Source organism: Hemiscyllium ocellatum, chromosome 4 (assembly GCF_020745735.1).
Source record: "Hemiscyllium ocellatum isolate sHemOce1 chromosome 4, sHemOce1.pat.X.cur, whole genome shotgun sequence".
Classification (NCBI taxonomy): domain Eukaryota; kingdom Metazoa; phylum Chordata; class Chondrichthyes; order Orectolobiformes; family Hemiscylliidae; genus Hemiscyllium; species Hemiscyllium ocellatum.
In genome coordinates this window covers 45,454,324-45,466,710 of record NC_083404.1, presented here as the reverse complement: position 1 = coordinate 45,466,710, position 12,387 = coordinate 45,454,324, and positions in this window count along the sequence as shown.

Genomic DNA, 12,387 nt, shown 5'->3' with positions numbered 1-12,387 from the left:
AGCAACGTGGAATTGGAAGACTAGAAACAATGTTGTAAATTGTGCTTTAAAACATGGGTAAGCCTGCATGAGGACATGGCCTTACCACTTCTTATTTCTATAATAATCTCCACGCTGACAACCCATAAAATCTCTGTAGCTCTCTATTTCTTGCACATCCTTGACTTTCTTCACTCCACCTTTGACAGTCATACCTCCAGCTGGTTGGGCACTAAGCCCTGGAATTCTTATTCTAAATCTTTCTGCCTCTCTCTATTCTGGACCACTTTCTGATAACCCATTGATTTGATCAAGTGTTTGGGCACCACTCATAATGCATCTTTGACTCAAAGGCAAAATTAGTCAAATGATGCTCCTGTGAAGCATTTTTATTTTATATTGTTAAAGACACTTCTATGATCTAAGTTTTCCTATTTTCCAAATAGTTTTGTTTGTCAAATGTACCACATAAATTAAATGGAACAAAATCCATCCCTAAGTGATCTAACCACTTCAAGGGAATAAAAATGCAGTTTTCATTTTCACTGCAAAAGCCATAGGAAATTAGTTATGATTGAATCCCATCCAGAATTATGTAGCCTTTATAGCATGGGAATAGTCCAAAACTGAGCATGCCTTAATAAAGTAAATTCATTTAAAATTGCCAAACTGTAATTTGCTGTTTCTAAAATGGGAATGATTCCCCTGCATTAGCTTCAAAACTTTAATCATTGGAGATCTGTTCTTGCATAGTGGGTCAGGTCCTGGCATTTCACTCTGGCATCTGAGCTCAAAACAAGGTCAGACTAATGTAATGAAAGTTCTCTTTATCTGCTGTTCAATGTGAAATACATTTGGGCAAGTTTCAATCAATTATGTATGTAAATATAAGAGGTGCAAAGACTGAATGAGTGTTGTTGTCAGAAATTGAAAATAATGTTCCAATGGTAGAATAAGGAAAATCATCACAGCTTTGGTCCAAATATGGAAGAAAGAGTTGCATTCCAAAGGTGAGGCAGCAGTGACAGCCTTAGCATTGAGGCAGCATTCAACCAAGTGGAGCATCTAGGACCCTGAGCAAAACTGGGAATCAGCAAAAAGCTAGACATTGGTTGGATTCATACCTAACATAAAGGAAGGTACTTGTGGCTGTTGAAGATCAATCATTTGAACTCCAAAACACTCTGGAGGTGTTTCTCAGGATAATGTCCTCAGCCCAAACATCTTCAGCTGCTTTATCAATTACCTTCCTCCATTAAATGTCAACAATGTCAACACCATTCACAGTTCCTCAAAAAATTGAAGCAGGCAATGTTCACATGCACAAAAGCCTGGACTATCAATCTTGACTTAATCAGTGGAAAGTAACATTTGAGCCACACAAGTATCAGGCAATGATTATCTCCATTAAGAGAGAATCCACAATCTTTCCCTTGTCTTCAATAGTATACCCAAAACTGAATCTTCTGCATTAACATCCTAGGGGTTATCAGGAACTGATCTTGGCCAGCCATATAAATACTATGGCTATAAAACTAGATTAAAGGCTGAGAATTCTGGGTCAAATAAGCCTGTTCAGCATCTATAAAACACAAGACTAAGAGAGTGTGATGGAATACTTCACTGTCACTGGGAAATACTGAACTTCCTTACAAATCCACTATGGGTGGATGAATTGCAACAGTTTGAGCATTCACTTATTGCCATCTTCTCAAGAGCAAGTAGGAAATGAGAAAAACCTTGCCAATGGTATTCACATGGCATTCACATCCTATGTCTGAAGAAGAACAATAGACTCTGGGATGGAACTGAGACATGCTAGTGGGATAAAGAAAAAGGAGATGTTACTATGCATCTTAGTATAGAAGATGATGGTGGAGAAGGAGTAATGACACTGCACTACATCCCAGAAGCACTGGCTAATATTCTCGAGATATGGGGTCAAATTCTACCACAGCAGAAATTTGTGTTCAATTGACAAAAGCTGAAATTTAAAGCTAATCTCAGTCATAGAAATCATGGAACTACTATGAATTGTTCTAAAAGTCCATCTGGTTCACTAATGCCCTTCAGAGAAGGAAATCTGCTGTATTTACATAGTGTGTCTTATGTGTGGCTGGATCCACAACATAACTTGCCCTCTGAAATGTCTTGAAAGTTTATCAGTTCCACAGAACTGAACAGATACCAGATGGACTGCAGCACTTCAAGAAAGCAGTTCACCACCACATTCTGAAAATCAATGATGTAAGAGCAATAAATGTTGATCAAGACAGCATTGCCCACATTCTATGAATGAATATGGGAAAATGAACTGCTCAATGTCTAACCTGAGAACATAGCTTGAAATGATTTAAGAATCAAAAGTAAAATGTGATCTATTCCTCAAACTAAGCATCCCTTATATTCTAAGGATAATGCTTTAAACTAAAACTCTGTTGTCACTTTTTCTTCTCAAAAAGGTATTTTAAGATTGCCTGGATTTCCAATTACTGCCCTGTCAATTGCTTCTTCATCCATTATCTGCTTTAAATGTAACAACCTCCCTTTGTACTCATGTGTGAACCAATGCAATCAGATGTCAATGCAATGGTCACATCAGGAATTCCTCAAAGTTGATTGCTGTTTGATTCTTCCCAACATTTTACATCTGCACAGGGTAAAAAAAAGTCCACTTTTTGCAACCTCAGTACAGCCAATGAAGTATTATTGTTTTAAGTATAGTTTCTTGGTGATTACAGTCCACTTTTAATATAGGTAATGCATCAACCAATTTGCACACAGCAAGCTCCCTCAAATAGAATCACTACAGTGTGGAAACAGGTCATTCAGCCCAACAAGTCCATCCCGACTCACGCCATCCCTGTAACCCTGCATATCCCATGGCATAACATCTAACCTATGCAAGCCTAGACACTATGGGCAATTTAGCATGGCCAATCCAGTAAACTGCACATCTTTAGACTGTGGGAGGAAACCCATGCAGGCATGGGGAGAATGTGAAAACTCCACATAGACAATCACTCAAGGCTGGAATTGAACCCAGGTCCCTGACGCTGTGAGGGAGCAGTGCTAACCACTGAGCCTTCCATATAGTAATGGTGATAATAACATAGTCTTGGCCAGAAAACTGGGAATAACTCCTTTGCAATAGTACTCAGAGATCATTTACATTCACCTGAGATGGGAACCATGTTTTAGCATCTCATCTGAAAGATGATATCGCTGACAGTGCAGTATCCCCTCAATCCTGTACTGGAAAGTATCAGCCTGCACTTTAAAGCATGATTTCAACTTATCCATGCATACTGAGGACATAAAAACAGAAAATATGGAGAAAATCAACAAGTCTGGAATCATCATTGCGAGAGAAAGAGAGTTCATGCATTAAGTCTGATTTGACATTTAGGGCTGGAAGTGACTGGTGCAGGTGACAGAGGGTGAGGAGGAACAAGTGGACAAATGGTAGAGAAAAAGGCAAAAAGGTATACTAATAGTGGAAAAGAATTGATAGAGACATAAACTGGTGTAGGTAATCAGTGTGAAAATAAGAAAATGAGTCTAATATGTCTAAAGCCATTAAGCATGGCCAGCGTTATGCTCAGAAATTATTGATCTCAATTCTTATGGATCATTCTTGCAAACAAACGAGAAGTGTTGCATGTTGAGCACATCAGATTCCATCTTTCTACAACACTGAAATAACCAATTAAATATGTACCACCACTAAATCTTCTTTTATGAATGTCAGTCGTGACTGAGTTAGCAACTCTCCCACCCACTGTTTAGTAACTGTACTTGTTTCTGTGAAGTGCCTTGGGACATTGTACTGTGTCGAAGGTTCTTTATGCTAGCGAGTTGGGTTGTTATAATCTGATTAAATACTAAACACAGCAATAATGATGTGTTTGTGGCTCCTACTGAATAGGAGGAGTTGTTCAGATATCTGAAATGCCAAGAGCAAACTCTTTATCTAAAGAAATCCCTTGGTACTATGCCAGAAGTAATTTCGAACACAGATAGAGCAAGCTTGTTAGCACCCGGTATTGGATGCATAAACTCCATTTAAACTATCCTGACAAGCTACTTTCAGACCTGAGTCATTGAACGCAACAATGAATAGACAGACAGTGGTGGAATTAGGTCACAGATAAGCCAGTGTCTTATTAAATGCCAGAACAAGCTCAAAGAGCTAACTGGCTTCCCATTTCTGTGTTCATATGCAATCAGGAATGCAGTCAGAATTCTGCTCCTCTTCTTCAATTGTTCCATATGAATTTTCACATCCACCAGAGAGTAGACATGCGAACTGGACTTAATTCCACATTCAGAAGATTGCACCTCCAACATTATAGCATGGCACTGGAGTCTCAGTCTGGACTTTGTCAGTCTATTGAAGAGTTTAGTCTAAAATAACACTGCAGGCTACAAACCCCACTTAATGCATGTTTATGGATCCTCTGCTGAATTAAATATCGCAAGAGATGGGCTTAGGAAGATTGCAAAGTAAAGTGATTTCAGTTCATCTGTTCAAGAAGCCTGGGAGTGACTGAGTAATTGATCATCATGCTAGGTATTGAAGGCAGCATGCAATAATCCACTACCAAAGAAGGGTACTGTTTGTAAGTTGGAAAATGTGGCTGGACTAATTGTTCCCGAAATAGAATTGTTCAAGACCATTTTGTGATATTTTCTACCATCTGCACTCCCAATAGAATGAGTGGATTGAAAATTGTAGGGGGAGCATATTCAATGACAAAAAAAAAATCCTGAATGCCTTAAAGTTTATGGTTGGGAAAATGGAGGAGACCAGCCAGGAGCAGGTTGGAATGATCAACTCTACATGTAACCAAGACATAAATAAAGAGTTCAGCAGTAGAGCTGAGATGTATGTGAAATCAAGCATTATGGGGAGACGGAAGTAGGCGAACATTGTGATGATATAAACATGAGGTCAGAAGCTCATCTCAGGATCAATTGTGACACCAAGGTTGCAAATAGATGGACTTCATCTCAAATTGTTGCCAGGGAGTGGGATTGATTCAAAAGCTAGGAAATGGAGTTTGGAGCAGTGATTAAAAAAAATGGCTTCTATCTTCCTAATATTTCATTGAGAAAATTTCTGTTCAACCAGTATGGAATATCAGGTAAGCATGCTGATAATTTAGCAATAGTGAAGGAATTGAGAGAAGTGATAATGAGTGAGAGCTGGATGCCATCAGTGCATATGTGAAAACAAAAATCATACTCCCAACTCAGGTCAAAGTACCATCAACTGATCTCAATGTGACAAGATTGATACTTGACAATCCTGATGTCACTGCACATCTAGTTTATCATGTACACATTTCTTAATAAATGTAACAATAGATTTTATCTCTGTTTACTGGTGTAAGACTTTGAACCTTTATAAATGTAGGACCTGGTCAGCTATTCTCTTCATCACTGTGTGATTTTGTTTTGTGTGATTGATCAACATGTCCATTTGAAAAATAAAGCTTGCATCCTACATATTGTATCAATTGAGTTCCCTGTCTTTAGTCTGATATTGATTTAACAGTGAACAAAGGATCACAAATATTTCAAATATCATAAACTATCAGGACCTTTCAAATAAATACAAATAAAGCATTGTTTAACTGATTACAATATCTGAGTGACTGATTTTCAGCATTTTTTTCAAAACAAGAAGCTTCTGTAAAAAACAACATTATTTACAGATTATTATTGAGTATCAGAGCTGAGAGAATAGCAGGGCTGTAGGTTTACTGACAGCCTCATAGAGGACTCTCACAGGTACAGAACATACAAAACTGACAGTAAACCTTAACAGAAGGCTCTGAAATGATGCAAACTGAATTTGAAGATTTATACAAACATAGAAAAATCAATGATGAGGTGAAGAAAGAGCAACTGCTCTGTCAAGCCTGTCCCTTGCCAGATGATACCTGGAGTTCAGAATATAAGAGCAGGAGGAGGCCATTTTGCCCCTCAAATGTTCCATCATTCAATGAGATCATGGTTGCATTGCAACGTATATATCTGCCTTGCCCCATTTCCCCTTAACAACTTTGGATTATAAAATATATTGATCACAGATGTAGCTTTCAATTTAGCATCAATTGTTGGAAGAGATTTCCCAGCCTCCACCACCCTTCGTGTTTTCAAATGTCACTTTGGAAAACATTTAGCTCTAATTTTTAGACTATGCACATTAGTCTCAGACTCCCAAACAAATGGAAATAGTTTCTACTCATCTATTATGTACATTCCCTTTACATTTTGAAAACTTTAAGTAAATCACCACTTAATCTTTCAAATTCCAGGGGCTACAGCACTGGTTCGTGTAATTTATCTTTGTAATTCAACTCTTGCCATCCAGGTGACATGATCATAAACCTAAATGCATTACTTCCGAATGGCCACTACATCCTCCCTACGGTTTGGTGGCCAGAACTGCTTGAAGTCTTCCAGGCGCTATCTAACCAGAGTTACGTATAGAGGAAACATGGTTCCTTCCCCTTCCACTTGCATCTTTCACTATTATCTGTACTTATTCATATTAGTTCAATAATCTGTACATGAACCCGCAATCTCCTTGGAACTTCCATTCCTAGGTTTTGATAATTTCAAAGGTATCTGTTTCACCATTCTGTTTACTAAAGTGGTAGCCTCACACTAATGACATGCACTGTCATGACTAAACATCTCTTCCCATTTTCCAGGAAATATCCAAGGCTCATTAGGGAAGAAATACTGTGGAAAGTTCCCCCTCCCTTCAACTGGAAATCACTCAGACCAAGTATTATCTATAAAGACATTCACTTTCATATGATGGGATCGTTGCCTCATGACAGTATCCGTTATCTCCTTCTTGTGCATGGAATGAAGGGATGACTCACCACACCAGTCAGTAATGTATTCCAGAGGCTCATTATTCTCTGGAATGAAGAGAACTGTTTAACATCCACAGTCTGTTCCTAACATTATATGGTTTTATTGCCAGGAATTCAATGTCAATCAGTCAATACTTTCAATATTATATAACATAAAAATCCATCATGTTAAGTTCCTGCTTCTTTCTTTTATTTGATGGTCTGTGCTGTAACACGAGTCTTCCCAGAACATTGCACAGCTTCGATGTCAAAATGCAGAAGAAGGAACCATTGCCTGAAGGATTCAATCTAATTTCTTCACCAGCAAATAGCGAAATAAGTAAGCATATGAAAAGGAACATAACATTTTAGATCACAAATTAGTTTAAGGATCTTACTCATCTGATCATGTCCTGTGCCACATGTTGGATCAGTTAAGAAGACGATTATAAAGGTTAGTGGACTACCTCAAACCTGGTGTAGGAACAAAATGGGGTGAGAAACCATTCCATAGGATATTGGAATAATTCCTTGAACAATATGACACTTCACCAGAGTGAAACCTTCCCCTAAACTAAAACAACATTATTATTCTCACCGTAAGCATTGGGAGTGGTATATTCAAGAGGTAATTTGTTGGGACCATTGTTATTCCACATATGCATATAGGGAACACATCACAATGTACTAATAACACAAAAACAATGATACCTTGCATTTGTTTAGCGCCTTTAGTATAGTAAACCAAATTTTCAGAAGTATGAAAATATGGCCATGCATTAAGCTATATTAAGATACACTAAAGTCACAGAATTAGGTTTTAAAGGACATCTTAGAGAAAGAAAGTTAACTAGAAAGGTTGATAGTTATAGCTAGGGAATTCTAGAACTTATGGCTCAGGCATTTGAAGGCACAGCCACCAATAGTGTGGAAATTAAAATTGGAAATACAGTCATTGGATGAACTGACAGTTCCTTAATTCCTCTCAGCTCAGGGGAGACATTGTTCTAGAGGTAACGTCACTAAATGAGTAATCCAGAGGACAGGCTTATTATCAAGAGGACATGGATTCAACTGCTCAGCATAGCAGCAAGTGGAGTTTAAATTCAATTGTAGATGTAGTGATGATAAGACAACTATCATTGATTGTTGTAAAAACACCTATGCCCACTTATGGCCTATGCAGAAGGATTTCTGCCATTCTTGCAGGGTCTGGGATACATGTGACTCCAGATCTATGGAAAGTGGTTGACTCTTATTCTCTCAAATGGCTAAGGAAGCGATTCTGTTGAAAGACCATTATGGATGCAGGCCTTGCCAGTATTGTCCACATCCCATGATGGTAGAAGCATCTACAGGTGAGGCACAGTCACTTGAAAGCCACTGCAGATAGTTGGCCTGAGGACTGTCAGTTTGGTTCTTCAAACTACCTTTGATCCCATGGTGCTATGACTTCTCAGTTCCTTCTCATCTCCTGTGAGTGCATGAGCTTCAGATAAAGCAGGGGTGCCATGCATCATTGGCAATATTACAGACCTTTCTTGAAATGGTCTTGAATTACCTCAATAATTATTTTAATTATCTGCTGTCAGGGGTGATTTATTGCTGCAGACACAACTCTGGGAAATGCAGGGTTATACGGGGACGTGTGCCATATGGTTAAAATTTCCCAGCCACTGTCCCCTTGCCACTAAAGTTGCCTCAAGAGGGTGGCATAACATTCCTGAATATAGTTAAAAATCAACCCAACACCAGGTTATAGTCCAACAGGTTTATTTGGAAGTACAAGCTTTCGAAATGTAATTTGGTTCAATTTGTCGCCTTCATGCACATGGACTGTGGATTGCACCTGTATAAGACTCAATAAAAATGATGAGGCAGTAAACACCAGACCAGATATGAGATACAAAATTTAATATCAGAACATCACACACCAACATTGTTTTTGTCATTTGCTGGCAGATGCTCACCACTCCTTGTTCGCAAGCGCTGTTGTTATTATAGTTGCCAAAACAAAATTACAATTTTGTAATCCATGCTCCACGTGCCTTTAATGTATTGTTCAATATTCCATTGATGCTATTTAGCTTCCAATCTTTGGAAGCAGCTCCCTTCTTTCCAATTTTAACTGCTGCATGATTTTTCAGTGATGGTAAAATAAAATGTCAATTTTTTTTATCAACTGAGTCTGCACAACATGAATCACATTTATATTTGAATAATTGTACCCCTTGAGTTAAGTTCTACTGTTGACTCTTCATGTAAGTTGTTCTAACACAGTTCCATTTCCTCAACTGTCTAACTTTCCCAATAGGCAAATATAACAGAAAGCAGGTGCTTGTCAGAGCTTCTGCAGCATTACTGTTGTACTAAAACAGGTTTGTGTTTTGTTACGAGTGATTCAGTCCTGGATAATTTTGAATTTAAGATTAATTAAGTAGTGACTAAGAATGAATCACCTTCTATAGATCTGAAGTCACGTGTATCACAGACTGTGTAAGAATGGCAGATATCCTTCCCCATAGGATATAAGTGGGCACGTGTTTGTAGAACAATGAGCCCTCATAGGGCGTACTTCTAGAGGTTCCATCTAGTCTACTGCTTTCAACCACCACAATATAACACCCTTCACCATCATGACTTCCAGGACGAATTGGAAAAGCAATGGAATCTGTAGTCAGTTGGATTAATGTTGACTGTTAATGAAACATCCTTTTTTTAACAGAAATGATCACTGAACTCTGTGGTCCACCATCTAACAGCATAGGAAAAGGCAGAGAAGAAGGTTATTCAACCCACCCCACCCCATTATTGTTGCTGACCATGTGCCTCACTTCTGTTCCTCATGCCTCATAGCCATTCTTCTAAACGCCAATGAGTACAGGCCCAATTTCTCAAGCTCCATTGCCAGCATTTCTTTCCTTAGTTCACAGTATTCCAAGTGCTGTCTAACTAGTGTCTTGTATAATTTTATAAGACTTCCCAATTTCTATACACTATCCCTTTCAAATAAAGGCCAATGTTTCATTTGCTTTCCCTCCTAGCTGCTGAAACTATATGCCAGTTTTGAGTGATTTATAAACAAGGACTCTCAAATCATTACAAGAGGATTCACAGTAAGGTTAAAATCAACTAGGCGAAAGTGAGGACTGCAGATGCAGGAGATCAGAGTCAAGACTAGAGTGGTGCTGGAAAAGCACAGCAAGTCAAGCAGCATCTGAGGAGCAGGAAAATCAATGTTTGGGCAAAAGCCCTTCAGCAGGAATAAAGGGCTTTTGCTCGAAATGTCAATTTTCCTGCTCCTCAGATGCTGCCTGACTTGCTGTGCTTTTCCAGCACCACTCTAATCTTGACTCTTAAATCATTGTTTGCTGTAGCTTTCTGTAGTCTTTTTTTTCATTTAAATAATATTCAGCTCCTCTATTCATCCTGTCCAAAGTGCATAACTTCACAATTTCCCACATTAGATTCTATCTGCCAAGACTCTACCTACTCAAATAACCTATTTATATCCCTCTACAGATTTGTTTCATCTTCAACACTTTTCTTCCTACCTATTTTTATGTCATCAAAAATTTGGCAATAGTATATTCACTTTCCTCATCCAAGTCATGGCTATATATTATAAATAACTGTAGCTCCAGCACTGTTCCCTATAGCACTTCACTAGTTGCAGGTTGGCCCTGTCTTCCCAACTTTCTGTCTTCCATTTGTTAGTCAATCCACTATCCGTGCTAACGTACTACCACCATCATCTTGGGCTCTTATGAAACAGCTTTATGTAAGCTACCTTACCAAACAATTTCGAGAAATCTAGATTTTTCACATCCACTGCTTCCCCTCCTCAAAGAACTCTCATAACTTTGTCATGCTTATTCTACTCGATCATAATCTATACTTCTAAATGTATTGTTATTACGTCCTTTATAATACATTCTAACATTTTTCAAATTAGGGATGTTAAGCTAGATGAACTATAGCACTTGTTTTTGTCTCATCCTGTTTTCAAATAAACGTGTTACATTGGCAGTTTTCCAATCCGCGGGGCTTCTCCAAAATCTTAGAACTCGCAAATTTACATACGGGTGGAATGTGAGATGCTGGACAGTGGTGCATTGGCATGGTCAAGTCTGTAGATAGCAAAGACATGACAGAGGGACAAATATTGTCAACAAGTTCATAAGGAAAATGCTATTCACCTTACAGGGTGTAATTCCGAAAGACACCTGCAATACTTCTTTCCAATGCCTTTCACATTGCTACCCATTGCTCCAAGCCCATACTTCATTGGTGTCACCCCACCACTACACCACCTCTTCCCTCCAACAGGGTACCCACTGACTCATTGGGAGAAAAGCCGCAGGAGATGCTAGTTACTGCTGAAAGATTTATAGCCAATAACACATCGGATGCCTCAGAAATAATAAGAACCTGTACATTCATGAGAAATATTCAAGTTTGCAAGTCATAAGCTTTTTTAATATATTTTTTAATAAGAAATATGATTTCTTATTAAACCTTATGCCAACACATAGAGACTGCAGATTAATCATAGTTGTCCATTTAAGTGGTGGTAGTGAGCCATAATCTCCATGGGAACGATCACAAACAGCAAAGCTGCACCTTGCTGATATTGAATCCGTGTCAATCTTCAAATATTTAATACTTCAAACATTTTCCAATTGTACATCAGCAACTGTATATTTGAAATGAAAGAAAATATGACATGAATTAAAACATTGAAGGTTGCCTGCTTTAATTTTGAAGAGAAAATGAAACCTTCTCATCATTCAAACAGTTATATACCTTGAGATGCCGGGCACTACAGTTTGACAAGAAAGCATTAAGACAAATCATTGAAGAGATCAAGTGAATTCTCAAGCAGGAATCTAATTATGGAGTTAAACTACCATCACAAAAACGCTGCAAGAAACATCAAGTTGTTTTGGAATATCATTGTGCTAAGATCATAAGGAAAAGGAGCAGGAATAGGTCATTTTGTCCTCTGAGATGCTCCGCCAATCAATAATGTGACGGCTTCAGCTCCACTTTTCTTCCTGTCTCCCATAAGTTTTGACTTGCTTACTGATCAATCTGTCGAATCCAGCCTTAAATGTATTCAATGAACCAACTCCACTGTTCAATGGGAAAGAGAATTATAAAGACTAACAATTCTCTGAGAGAAGCAATTCCTCCTTGTTTCCATCTTAAACGAGGAAGCTCTTAATTTGAAACTGTGCTCAATTGTTCCCCCACATGAGGAAAATTCTCTCAATTACAAAGATCACATCTTTCTATTCTACTTTATTTTTTGATTGTGGACTGATTGGATTGAGGGCTGTTTCATAACATTGGTCTGCATTTTTTAAATTTTAAATACTGAAACTCATGGCAAGCTGTGTTTACACTTGTTTTACAAGCAGTAGGGAAGGTGTAAGAGGAACTGGTTCCACACTGAGGCCCGCATACTGGGTGAGATTTCACTGGCAATAAGTAGGTCTGATAGCATCTGTGGAGAGAAATCAAAGTTAAC